At 33.3% G+C, this 13,393-nt stretch overlaps 1 protein-coding gene across 1 annotated transcript in view; it reads left to right on the top strand.

The window, feature by feature from the left end:
• The first annotated feature begins 961 nt into the window (after window positions 1-961).
• LOC114325470 (uncharacterized) overlaps window positions 962-13,393 on the top strand; it is a 43,102-nt gene continuing 30,670 nt past the window's right edge. The window contains exon 1 of the mRNA XM_050663559.1: window positions 962-1,056. The gene's annotated coding sequence lies outside the window, so the exon portion shown is untranslated. The remainder of the gene's footprint in view (window positions 1,057-13,393) is intronic.

The raw sequence follows: 13,393 nt of genomic DNA on the forward strand, positions 1-13,393 counted from the left end.
TGCGCTGCTCGAAGAACCATCATGCCAATTTTCTTTAGAGTTGCCAGCTTGTGCTCTGCCATTCTTTCTGTAACCTTTTCTGTAGTTACTAAAACCACCTTACTAAACCCTACTCCTCTTTCACTTTGTCTCATTTCATTTCCCAAGTAGTATAGTGAGAATTTATTTTTATGAATTTCTCCCCGACTCTTCCATCTGATTTGTAGTGTTAATATTTCACCAATTTGTAAAATATATACAATTTTTAATTCTGTATGTAACATTATTTTATTGTCTATTAATATAATAAATGTTAGTTGTTGTCTGTAACATTCTAATGTTACATAGTTTATGTGAATAATGTTTGTACCATAATAAATATTTTAAATTTATATAGATATCAATATCTCGCATCAATCTTTTTTTATTAAATCATAATGAAAGTATTGTATGTTTTATCTTCTGCACAAACAATCAAACAACCTTGTTGAAATGAACAAAAACAACAAAAACGTTGTGGTTAGGTGTTAGGTTAAAAATATGCGTTTGCGTGTTCAAAATGTAGAAATGTACACAAATAAGAGTGAAATGTGACAAATGAAATGATAGGAATAGGAAAAACCCACAGAGAACACAAAAAGGAACGTGTCAAGTCCACAGAAATTTAATATTTCTATGAGTCCTATGGGTAAACCAAACAACAATCAACGACATACGTTTGACACGGTTTTTATTAACTTTTTAAATTGATATCCAGTAATATTTCCATAAAAGGAAAATATAGAATTAATTAAACATAAATATAGATCCTGAAAAAAAATACTACATCAGTTAAATACTTCAGAATAAGGCAGAATTTTGAAAAAACAATTTGTGATGGTCTTATGCCATATGGCAATAAGGGTCATAATTATAATGGAATGGAATCATAGCAGTGGGGGTGAAACGTCACACTTTTTCGGTCCATTTCGACTGTCGAAATTATTTGACACGGAGATGAACGATTGGCCAAAAGCGAGGTTAGGTTTAGTTTAGATGTGTTTTGTTTATTTCTTGCAAGGAAAACTAAAGCAAAAGGTATTATAATATAGCTGGGTTTAATTGAAATTTGCTTGTTTTGAGGAATTAGATAGAATAGTATTAAATTAGAAATATAATAATTGAGAATGTCCACAACATGAATCATCAACTCAATGAAAGATGTAAGGTAATAATCTGGGAAAATTAGTAAAAAACAAGAAAAATTAATTACCAGCTATTTTATTGCTGGACATGCTGAAATCAAATCTTAAGACTTCCTATATTAGTAATATAGCTGTGCAAGGTCCACAGAAAGTGTGCTATTTTGTTTATAAACAAATTAGCGCTCCGAAATCTTTTTTTATTATTGCTCTATAACTCCGAAAATTTTAACTTTAAACCAAAACACTCACATAAAAATTGACAGTAATTCTGCACATTGATAATTTATTCCAATTTCCTTCGACGGAAATTTTCCTCGGAAAATTCGGGTTTTCCAAACAAAATCTTTAATTTTCAACTAAAATTTGAGGGAAGTAATTATTTATCAATAATTAAATAATTTGGTGACAGTGACATAAATCTTTTTTGTTATAAGTGTCTTGAAGATATGAAAATTTGTATGTACAAAGAGGACCGGAATTAAAAGGTATCTAATGGTTCAAAGATTAAAATCCTGTTGTTTATAACTCTGTCACAAATGCCGGTCAGATTTGACCGGTTATACCTGGAATCACTCCTCGCAATTCAATTTGTTTTTCTTCGAAAAGGACACAGAAGCCGTGCCCTTTTCAACAGCGTTAACTTAATTTAATTAAATCTAATATTTTCTGAGGGGTTCTATTTGTTTATAAGCCAAAAAATTGTTTCTTTATAACATTCCTGAGACCGCTCAAATGGTCCAATTTCAATCCTGTAAGGAACGTTGAATAGGTATAGTGCTTTTTTATACGAAAATCATAGTTATTCTGGTGTATCATAATCTTTCTGGTTATTATTTCGACCGAAATTTTTTAATTAACATTTTAATTATTGCTAAACTATTGGTTAGATTGTCGCCGGTCTCCTGATATACAGAGGGGGGCTAAATTATGGAATAAATTCATTTTCTCTAAAATTTTTTACGATTTTAGAGAAAAATCCCGAAACAGGTCGATTTTTATTTTTAAATTAAATTTCTTGGCATATATTTCAAACTAGTGACGTCATCCATCCGAGCGTGATGACGTAATCGATTATTTTTTTAAATAGGAATAGGGGTTCGTGTTGTAGCTCATTTACAAAGGCGTTCAATTCTCTATTCAGTATTATAAACATTAATATCATTATTTATACAGGGAGGCCAAAAAAATTTTTGAATTAAATTAATTGACGCAAGAAGAAGAATGCATGTAATTTATTTAACTCAAAATACATTCTATTGCTGTCAGAAAATAGAAAAAAATGTTTATTTTGCAAATAAACATTGCTTTTAGCTTAAATTAAATGTTCAAACTGCCAATAGGTAGGAGGGAGGCTGTTTGTGATTTAATTTAAGCGAAAAGAAATGCTTATTTGTGAAATAAACCTTTTCTTCTATTTTCTGACAGCAGTACAATGTATTTTGAGTTAAATAAATTAAAATTCAAAAATTTTTTTTGGCAACCCTGTATAAATACCTAATGATAATAATGTTTATATTACTGAATAGAGAATTGAACGCCCTTTCAAATGACCTACCACACGACCCCTATTCCCATTAACAAAATTATCGATTACGTCATCACGCTCAGATGGATGACGTCACTAGTAAGAAATATATGCCAAAAAATTGTAATTTAAAAATAAAAATCGACCTCTTTCGGGATTTTGCTCCAAAATCGTCCGTTTTAAAGAAATGAATTTATTCCATAATTTAGCCCCTCTGTATAATCTACTATAATAAATCTTTCATGTCATCAATTATTTAATTATTGATAAATAATTAGGTACTTCCCTAAAATTTTAATTGAAAATTGCAGATTTTTTGGGAGAACTCGGATTTTCTGAGTAAAATTTTTGTTGAAGGAAATCGGAAAAAAAATAACTTTGTGCAGAACTAAATTACGGTGAATTTTTATTTGAGTGTTTTTGGCTCAAAGGAAAAATTTTAGGAGTTACAGACCACTAATTGAAAAATAAAGAAGATTTAGAAGTGCTAATTTGTATTTGTTTATAAATAAAATAACACACTTTCTGCGGACTTGTCATACCCCATATTACTAATAAAGTAACGCATAAATTCGTTATTTCGTAAAGTGGTTACTTTAAGGAAAATTCCCGAAACACGTCGATTTTTATTTTTAAATTACGGTTTTTTGGCATATATATCATACTAGTGAAGTCATCCATCTGGGCGTGATGACTTAATCGATGATTTTTTTAAATGAGAATAGGGGTCATATGATAGCTCATTTAAAAGGGTATTCAATTCTCTATCCAAGAATATAAACATTAACATAATTATTTATACAGTGTGTTCAAAAAACATTTTTTAATTAAAATAAGTGAGACAAAAAGAAGAATATAATGTAATTATTTAATTCAAAATACATTTTACTACTGTCAGTAAACAGAAAAAAAATTTATTTGACAAATAAACATTGATTTTCGCTTAAACGAAATGTTCAAACTGCCAAGCGACAGGTGGGTGGCAGCTTTAACATTGAATTTAAGCAAAAAACAATATTTATTTCTCAAATAAACATTTTTTTCCTGTTTTCTGACAACAGTAAAACGTATTTTGAATTAAATAAATTACGTACATTCTTCTTTTTGTTTCAATTATTTTAATTAAAAAAATGTTTTTTGAACACCTTGTATAAATAATTAGGTAAATGTTTATATTAGTGAATAGAGAATTGAATACCCTTTCAAATGAGCTATCACATGACCATTCTCATTTAAAAAAATCATCGATTACGTCATCGCGCCCAGATGGATGACGTCACTAGTATGATATATATGCCAAAAAATCTGAATCTAAAAATAAAAATCGACCCGTTTCAGGATTTTTCATTAATGTCGCTGGTTTACGAAATAATGAATTTATGCGTTACTTTATGGACGCACTGTATATCCAATCTTAAGATTCGATTTTAGCAATAAAATAGCTGGTAAATAATTTTTCCCAAAAATGGCATTTTTTCGATAATTTTCCCAGACTATCAACAAGTTCCAATAAACGGGAGCGCCAACCCAAATTCTGAGCAGTCTCAACATGATAAGATTAATATCCCCAGTTGTAACTAATATCGAAATGAATAAGAATCGCTATATCTGCGGCTGTCATGGCGGTGTCGAAATGAAATTGCGACTGTCGAAATGAATTAGAATCAGGGCCCAGGTTTTAAATAAACACCGAAACAGTTTTATCACATGGAACACAAACTTTTCAATAATATTTACCACGTTGCCAACTCTATAGATCTGTTAAAATGAGCGAATACGTTCATCGGAGCGAGTAGTTAAAAATATCCTCGAGAATGGACAACCTAAGTCTGACGTCACAAATGTCACAAAATTGGGAGGAGCTTATATTGGCTCCAAACAATTTTGTTTGTAACCTCAAGGCCCCGTCTCACCATCAAATAATTGACAGTTAATTTGATCAAACTTGACAGTTAGTGACAGTTAGTATGTATAGTTTGTGTCACTAGTCAAGTTTGACTGTCAAGTTTGATCAAATAACTGTCAATTATTTGATGGTGAGACGGGGCCTTTAAATGTTCATAAGGATTTTTTCATTTATGTGCTTTGTGTGGCAAAATAAGACTTCATTTAGGTATTTCGTTAAAGAAACGTGTTAATTAAGAGATTTTTATTCGTTTTTGCTCAGGTGGTTTTTATTCCTTAGTGATTGAAAATAAATATAACCTCAAAACTGTTTACATTCTAATCATTGCATTAAATTAACTCACCTGGGCAAAAACGAATAAAAATCTCTTAATTGGCACGTTTCTTTAACTAAATACCTAAATGAAAAGTCTTATTTTGTCCATTGTCCTTATTTTAGGCTGTCCATTAACATTGCCGGAACTATACGTTCAATTTCATTTGTTCGTGAACGTGTACGCTCAGGGAACGATCATTCTCGAGAATTGACTCCCAGCGCGAGTAGAGGGGACTGTATTAAGGACGCGTCCCACAGTCCCACCATCAAATTGATCAAACTGGTTTGAACAAACTGAAAGTGACAGTTAGTGACGTCACATCCTGAGTGTTCATTGTGGATAATAATGAAAAATTTTAATTTTAAACAAAGTACAAACTACAAACAAGTTAAAGGCTGTATGACACTATGCATTTTCTTGTATCATTTCTAATATCGTTTCTGATATGTCAAAAAAATGTATAGTGTCATACACAGATACAAGAAACGATACAAGAATTTGTGTCAGGCACAGATTCTTGTACAATAACTGCGCCAATTTCTGCGCAAAGAGCAAAAACGTAAAACCTGCTGGTAAAACTTCTAAATGTCATAATGGCGGCTGAAAATGAGATCATATGATTTATGTCTTGATGAATTTATTTGTGTTTTGTAGGTATTATTTATAAAATTTTTATTGATACTTAATATACCGTTTGGTATGGACTACTGTTCTACTAATAACCATATATTCAGAATAACTTTGGGTTTCATATTGCATAATTTTTTAATAGAGGAAAATACAATAGTTCCAATTTGGATCAAACTGAAGATAATTGTAATGCAAATATTTTAGCACAAATATCAAAACAAAATAAAAAACACAAATAATCAACAGGCAACGTAAAAATTCTAGTTATTATAATATTAAAATATTTGTTTTTAAAAGTTTATAAATTTTATAAAATCCTTAAAATCAGCTGTAGACGCAGTACTACCATACCAATGTAACGTGACAGGGTGACAAACAAAATTTCGACCAATCACGTGCCGAATTTCATACAGTTTTCGATACAAGAACTTGCATAGTGTCATACAGGGCACAAATGTACGTACAAGAAATGATACAAGAAACGATATCAGAAACGATATTAGAAATGATACAAGAAAATGCATAGTGTCATACAGCCTTAAGGCCGCGTCTCACCATCAAATAATTTGATCAAACAGTTTGAGTAAACTCCGGAAGTACGTCAAAGTGACGTCACAATTACAGTTTTTTGAAATTCTAAAAATCTGTGCTCTCACTATCAGTCTAGTTTGATCAAATTTTTTGTATTGAGTTGTCTAAAGGCCCCGTCTCACCATCAAATAATTGACAGCTATTTGATCAAACTTGACAGTCAAACTTGACTAGTGACACAAACTATACATACTAACTGTCACTTTGTGTCACTAACTGTCAAGTTTGATCAAATAACTGTCAATTATTTGATGGTGAGACGGGGCCTTAACTTGTTTGTACTTTATTTAAAATTAAAATTTTTCATTATTATCCACAATGAACACTCAGGATGTGACGTCACTAACTGTCACTTTCAGTTTGCTCAAACCAGTTTGATCAAATAATTTGATCAAACAGTTTGAGCAAACTCCGGAAGTACGTCAAAGTGACGTCACAATTGCAGTTTTTTTGAAATTCTACAAATCTGTGCTCTCACTATCAGTCTAGTTTGATCAAATTTTTTGTATTGAGTTGTCTAACTTGTTTGTACTTTATTTAAAATTAAAATTTTTCATTATTATCCACAATGAACACTCAGGATGTGACGTCACTAGCTGTCACTTTCAGTTTGCTTAAACCAGTTTGATCAAATTATTTGATGGTGGGACGCGGCCTTAACTGTACAACTTGTTTGTACTTTATTTAAAATTAAAATTTTTCATTATTATCCACAATGAACACTCAGGATGTGACGTCACTAACTGTCACTTTCAGTTTGCTCAAACCAGTTTGATCAAATTATTTGATGGTGGGACGCGGCCTTGAGACAACTCAATACAATAAATTTGATCAAACTAGACTGATAGTGAGAGCGCAGATTTTTAGAATTTCAAAAAAACTGCAATTGTGACGTCACTTTGACGTACTTCCGGAGTTTGCTCAAACTGTTTGATCAAATTATTTGATGGTGAGACGCGGCCTTTATGTTATCTCACTGACCAACTGTTTGCTGACGGTTTCTGGCTAGTTTGACTGTTTGCTAGAACAAACCTATTATTGTTTTTAAAATAGGTATGATCATGATATATAATAACAAGATAGGATTTTCCCGTAGCTCAAATACGTCCGAGTTCGTGCATCGCATGACGTAACTGGAGACCGGAATTTGAATTCTTGTTGTTAGCTTGTAGTCCAGGCTGTATCGTCGCCCCCGTTAGGTAACATATTCCGATTCGATTTTTTTGCACAAACTCACTTAAAAAGAGTTCCTTATAACAAATATACATAGTGCCGGGAGGTGCCGCGGTCGGAAAATTGTTTAAACAATTTTTTTAAACAAATTCAAAAAATCAATTTTTTTCACTTCGTAAATTTTTTTAGATTCTTTGGGTCATTATGAGCCAAGAATGTCTCTTGTAATTTTTCTCTAAAATTGACTGTTGTTGAGTTATACTCGATTTAAAATTTGAAAACGCGAAAATGGCCATTTTCAAGGCTTAATAACTCGGTTGAAAATTATTATTATGGAAGTCAAGAAGTGACTGAATCAAAGTTAAAAGCCCCCCCTACAGAATCCTGAAGAAATTTTGTCGTTATTTCATTACTGAGCTGTTATTATTAATAAATTGTTAACCATCATGAGCGCTAAGTGAGGCGGCCGACAATGTGAGTGCAAGTGAGATGCACCATTAGACGACCGAAATGGTGCGTCTCTTTCGCACTCATTATTGACGGCCGCCTATACGCAGTTAGCGCTCATTATTAACAGCTTAGTAATAAAATAATGACAAAAAATTTTTCAGGATCTTGTGGGTGGACTTTAACACGTTGACGGACACTGCGTCATGTATAAGTTACATTAAGTATAAGCTACGTTAATGGAAATTAGACGTCTATAGACGTTGTTTTCGGTCAACGTGTTAAACTTTGATTTGGTATTTTTCTAACTTTCATAGTAATAATTTTTAACTGAGTTATTAAGCCTTGAAAACATAGGCGTAACCAGGGGGGTTTTGGGGGTTATATAACCCCCCCCATTGGGATGGACTTGGAGCTCTATACGCTTAACACCATACCCCTCAGAGACCTTCCAGTAGTTGTAACCCCTCCTTTCCAGTAGCTGTAACCCCCCTTAGGATCATCCTGGTTACGCCTATGCTTGAAAATGGCGATTTTCGCGTTTTTCAAATATTAAATCGCGTATAACTCGACAACAATAAATTTTAGAAAAAAATCACAAGAGACCTTTTTCGCTTATAATATGCGGGTATGCACCCTCGGGAAACATCTTAGGGTAGTTGGGGGTAGTTACCCCCTACCAATAGGGGTTGCAGAATTAAACAATATGTATAACTGCTTATTTATTACCAACTATAAAGACCACAGTAAATAGTTGATGTGCTCGCGGTAAAACCATCTGCTAGAGCATCTGGATTAAGAATGTCCTTTTTAATAATACGAATGAATTAGCATGAATCACCATACATTCGTGTTTATATAAACAAACTTATAACATCTAGTTTGTTTATATTGTCGACTCAGCGTGGCCATGACATACGAAAATATGAATTAGTTGACTATGCAATATCGTCGACTGATGCTTCTAACAAAACTAGGTGACCCAGTAAAAATGTAAACAAATGTGTATGTTTTGGTTTTCGTTTCTAGTACATTTAAGAATTAAATGAATATGTGTTGATCTCAATTTTGGATGTTGATAAACCCTTACATCCATCCCCTTCGGGAAATTTTCTGACTACATGCAAGGAAGAAAATTGTTGTTTAATAGCGCCACCAACTGGTTACTGTGTTTTAATCGATACAAAATTAAATATTTATTTCCTATAACTAATTAGTAAATAAAGTAAGGTACAAAAAAAATGTTCTACATCAACACTGTTCCCGTTTCACTGTCACTCACTGTGTCCTCGGACAGTAAGCATATAATCTATTCTTATGTATTTCTTTGATTTTATTGTTTTCTGTTTTGATCTTACAATTAACGTTGTTTACCTCTGTTATTGCGAAGGGACCTACATAAAGAATATCAGACTTACCATTCTCTTACCTTTTTACCAGGACTAGGTCTCCTATTTTAAAATGTTGTGGTGTTGCTTTGAGCTTATTCTTTCCTTGTCGCTCTTTTTTGTGCTTTAGTAAGAAGGTTCTAGCTCTCTCGTGTGCGCTTTGTAGTTTGTAACGTAACTCATGGTAGTAAGTATCTATATTGTAACATGGTTGAATCTCCTGTGTAAGGTCTTCTGGTAGGTTAACCTTCCTGCCATATAATAGTTCAAACGGTGTGTAACCATGATACGCGTTAGGGGTTGTATTGTAGCAGTATGTGAACATCCTGCAACACACATCCCAATTTTCTCTGTCTTCGTCTATGAATGCTCTTACGTACTCGTTTAATGTTCTGTGCAGTTTTTCGCAACTTCCAATGGACTGTGGATGGTATGCCGTTGAGAAGTTGTGCTCTATTTTAAGTAGCTTTGTTAGTTCCTGCATTACTTCATTCTTATACTCTGTGCCTTGGTCTGTTCTTATTTGCTTCATGAGTCCGTATGTTGGTATAAAATGATCAAAAATTCCTCGGGCTATTGTCTCTGCTTCTTTATTGCACACGGGTATGCTGACCGCGTATTTAGTAAGTTCACATAACATTGTTATACAGTATCTATTACCTTCGTTACTTTTAGTGAATGGACCTATCGTATCTATGTATACTATGTCCCATGGTTTGAAAGAAGTGTCCGATATCACGAATTCTTCGACGTGTTCTTTTCGGTTTGTTAATTTGACATTTATGACATTGTTTAACGTATTTTCTTACGTCTTTTTCCAAATTTTTCCATCTAAATCTTGCTTTTAGCTTCTTTATTAGTCTATTATTTCCTACGTGTCCTCCAAACATCGGGTGGTTATGGTATTCTTCTATTAATCTGTGTTTTTCTTTGTCATCTTCTATTTTTTCTGGTACTTCACATATGTATATTTCTACATTCTTCAATATTTTGTTTCCTTGTTTAATAAATTCCTCAATTGTGCACACTTTAAAAATAATATCGTTTACATATATTTTTACTTTACGTACTGCATTCTCTACCGCCAGCTTATCAAGCTCTGCCAACATTTGGTTTAAATCGAAATGATTGAATCCTGCGACTATGCTCTTGCTGCATTTTATTTTGTTTTTGACTCTAATGCTCAGCCTTGGTGAGATTAGTTCTGCTCCAAAAGACAAAATTGGTAGTCTATGCGCCTCTAAATTATTTAGTACCTTTCTTACTGTCTGTCTGGGGGCTTCTGGCTGTAGTGCGAGTTCACTTTCTGCCTTCGTTTGCCTTGCTTCCTTCTTCTTTTCTCTTGCTTGAGCTCGTGTTATAGCTAATATATGGGTATTGTCTATGTATAGGTTCTTTAGTTGATGTAATGTTATTCTTGAAAGACTGTCTGCATAGTTATTTTTCCCTGTTATATACTCTATTTCGAAATCGTATTCCTCTAAATCTAATCTGATCCTTGTAAGTTTCGAAGTTGGTTCTTTCATTGCAAATAAATGTGTTAGTGGTTTATGATCCGTTTTGACTAAAAATGTTGGTGCTCCATATAAATAACATTTGAAATAATTAATTCCCCAATGAATCGCTAGTAATTCCTTAACGATTATAGGTTTATTACATTCTCCTTTATTGAAACTTCTTGATGCGTATGCGATTGGTAGGTCTATTCCGTTATAATCTTGACTTAAAATTGCTGAACAACTCTCGTTGGATGCGTCTGTTGTTAGAATGAATTGTTTATTGAAATCTGGATATTTTAGAATCGGTGGCTTCATTAGAGATGATTTAAGCTTATTGAATGCTTTTTCACATTCTTCTGACCAAAAAAATTCTACTCCTTTTCTCGATAATCTGTTGAGTGGTCTGCATATTTCAGCAAAATTTTGAATAAAACGTCTATAATAGTTACAAAATGCTACGAATCTTTTTGTTTCTTCCGCTGTCTTAGCTGTCGGGTATTGTTCAATCGTTGCATATTTCGCTTTGTCCGGTGATACTCCTTCCTGAGAAAGATAATGTCCTAAATATGTTACTTCTCTTCTAAAAAATTGACATTTTCCTGGGTTAAGTTTCAAATTGAGTTTTCGACATGTCTCGAATGTCTTTTTCAGGTTGTCTAGGTGACGTTTTTCGGATATTCCTATTATTTACTACTATATCGTCCATGTAAAGAAATGCTTTGTCTGGTGTTTATCCTGAAAATGCTATTGACATCATCCTTGAAAAGCTATTTGGGCTTACATTTAATCCAAAACGTAATCTGGTAAATTGAAATGCTCCATTTTCTGAGCTAAACGATGTGTATTTCCTAGATGATTTTTCTAATGGTATTTGGTGAAAACCTGACATTAAGTCTATAACTGAAAACCATTTTGCTCTTCCTAGTTGATCTAATATCGAGTCTATTCTTGGTAAAGGAAATTTGTCTGTGACTATTTTCTTGTTTAGTTGTCTAAAATCTATGCATAATCTCCATGCTTTATTTCCATCTATCGCTTTTTTCGGTACCAGCACTACTGGGCTGTTGTATTCTGATGTGGACGGTTATATTATTCCTTGGTCTCTCAGTTTTTGTACTTGACGGTTTAATTCCTCTGTTTGTGCATGAGGTGTCCTATAATTTTTAATATATACCGGAGTTTGGTCTTTAACTCTCAGTTTCTGTTCGTAGAAGTTGTTACATGTTAGCATGTCATGCCTTAGGGCGAATATATCTGAATAATCTTCGCATAAAGATACTAATTTATCGCGTATGTACTCTGGAATGTCTAACTTCAATGATTCCCGTAATTCCTTTTTCCTATCCTTGCTGTCGTTGATCAGTCTATATATGTTGAATAATTTAATGTCTAATGTTTTGATTGCGTTTGTCTCTACTTTTACTATTTCGTAGGTTGTGTTCAAAATTTTGATGTACGGATTCGATTACAACTTGAAATAATTGCTCTCGCTATGAATATTCCTGGTTGTATTTCCTGTTGTTCCACTATCTTGTCGTTCTTCAGCGTTTGAAAAATTTTTACGACTCTGTAAATTTCACATCTAGGCGGTATTATTATCGTGTCATTATCTATATTATCCAAAATGTTCGTACTAATGTAACAATCGTTGTCCTCTTTAATGTGCATTTTAAGGTTAGCGTAGTCTAGTATGCATTGAAAGTTTGAAATAAAGTCTCTCCCAATGATTCCGTCGGTTGGAATAAGAAAGCTAGGTTCAACTAATTGAAAGATATGCTCAAATCGAGATCCTTTTACTTCTAGTGTTGTTTCAACTTCTCCCATTGTTTGTAATTCTCCTTTAGTTACTCCTTTTATTTTCGCCTTTGTGTTTGGTTTCACATGTTCCTTCATAAAATCTTGTGAACATTTCAGTATTGAAATATCAGCTCCTGTGTCTATGATAAATGTATGTGTGTTTTCTAGGATTCCTGTTTTCATTCGTACAAAATTCGTTAGGTATAAGTCGAAGTTGTAAATATTATATTCCACTTCTGACTGTGTACTTTCCTTGTTTCGTTCATTCAAAACCCCAACTGCTGGTTTTCTGGTTCCTCTTGGCTGTCCTCTAACTCCAGTAGCCTTACGTTTCTGTTACGTCCTCCTCTCTGGTTCCCTCTGTACGTTTGGTTGTTAAATTGTCTATATCCTCTGTTCGAATAATTCCGTTGGTTTTCTGTTGCTTCTCCTTCGTTCCGTTGTCTGAAGTTATTTCTTCTTCCTCTATCGTATTTGTTATGGTATCCTCTTCGGTATTGCTGCTGTCCTCTCCTATTTTCATAATTCGTCCTATAATTGAATACTCTTCCCTGTGTGTTCTCCTCTGTCGTATCAATCGATAAAAATTTAGATACTACTTCCTGCGGTGTTGTGAAATTACCTGCCTCCAGTATTAACTTAGCTCTATCCGTATTAACATTTCGTTTCATTGTTGCTACAACTGTTTCCGTTGTGTATTTTTTCGCTAATTCCAATGGCATTCCTTCCGCTATGTATGCTACCTTTAACTGTTCCGCTAGTTCCTCTACTTCAGATGCGTACACTGCTGCATCTTTGTTTCCTTGCCTTTTCTTTGCTAACTTGTCTATTATCGTTTTCGGATTGTCGCCTCTTAATTCTTTCTTCAGTGCCGCGGCTATAAGTGGGATCGTATCCTCTGTAGTTGTCAGGTTTCTAGCCTTATTGGTCAATCTTGTCTTTATTAATGTTATCGCTG

This window comes from Diabrotica virgifera, chromosome 1 (assembly GCF_917563875.1).
Source record: "Diabrotica virgifera virgifera chromosome 1, PGI_DIABVI_V3a".
NCBI classification, from domain to species: Eukaryota; Metazoa; Arthropoda; class Insecta; order Coleoptera; family Chrysomelidae; genus Diabrotica; species Diabrotica virgifera.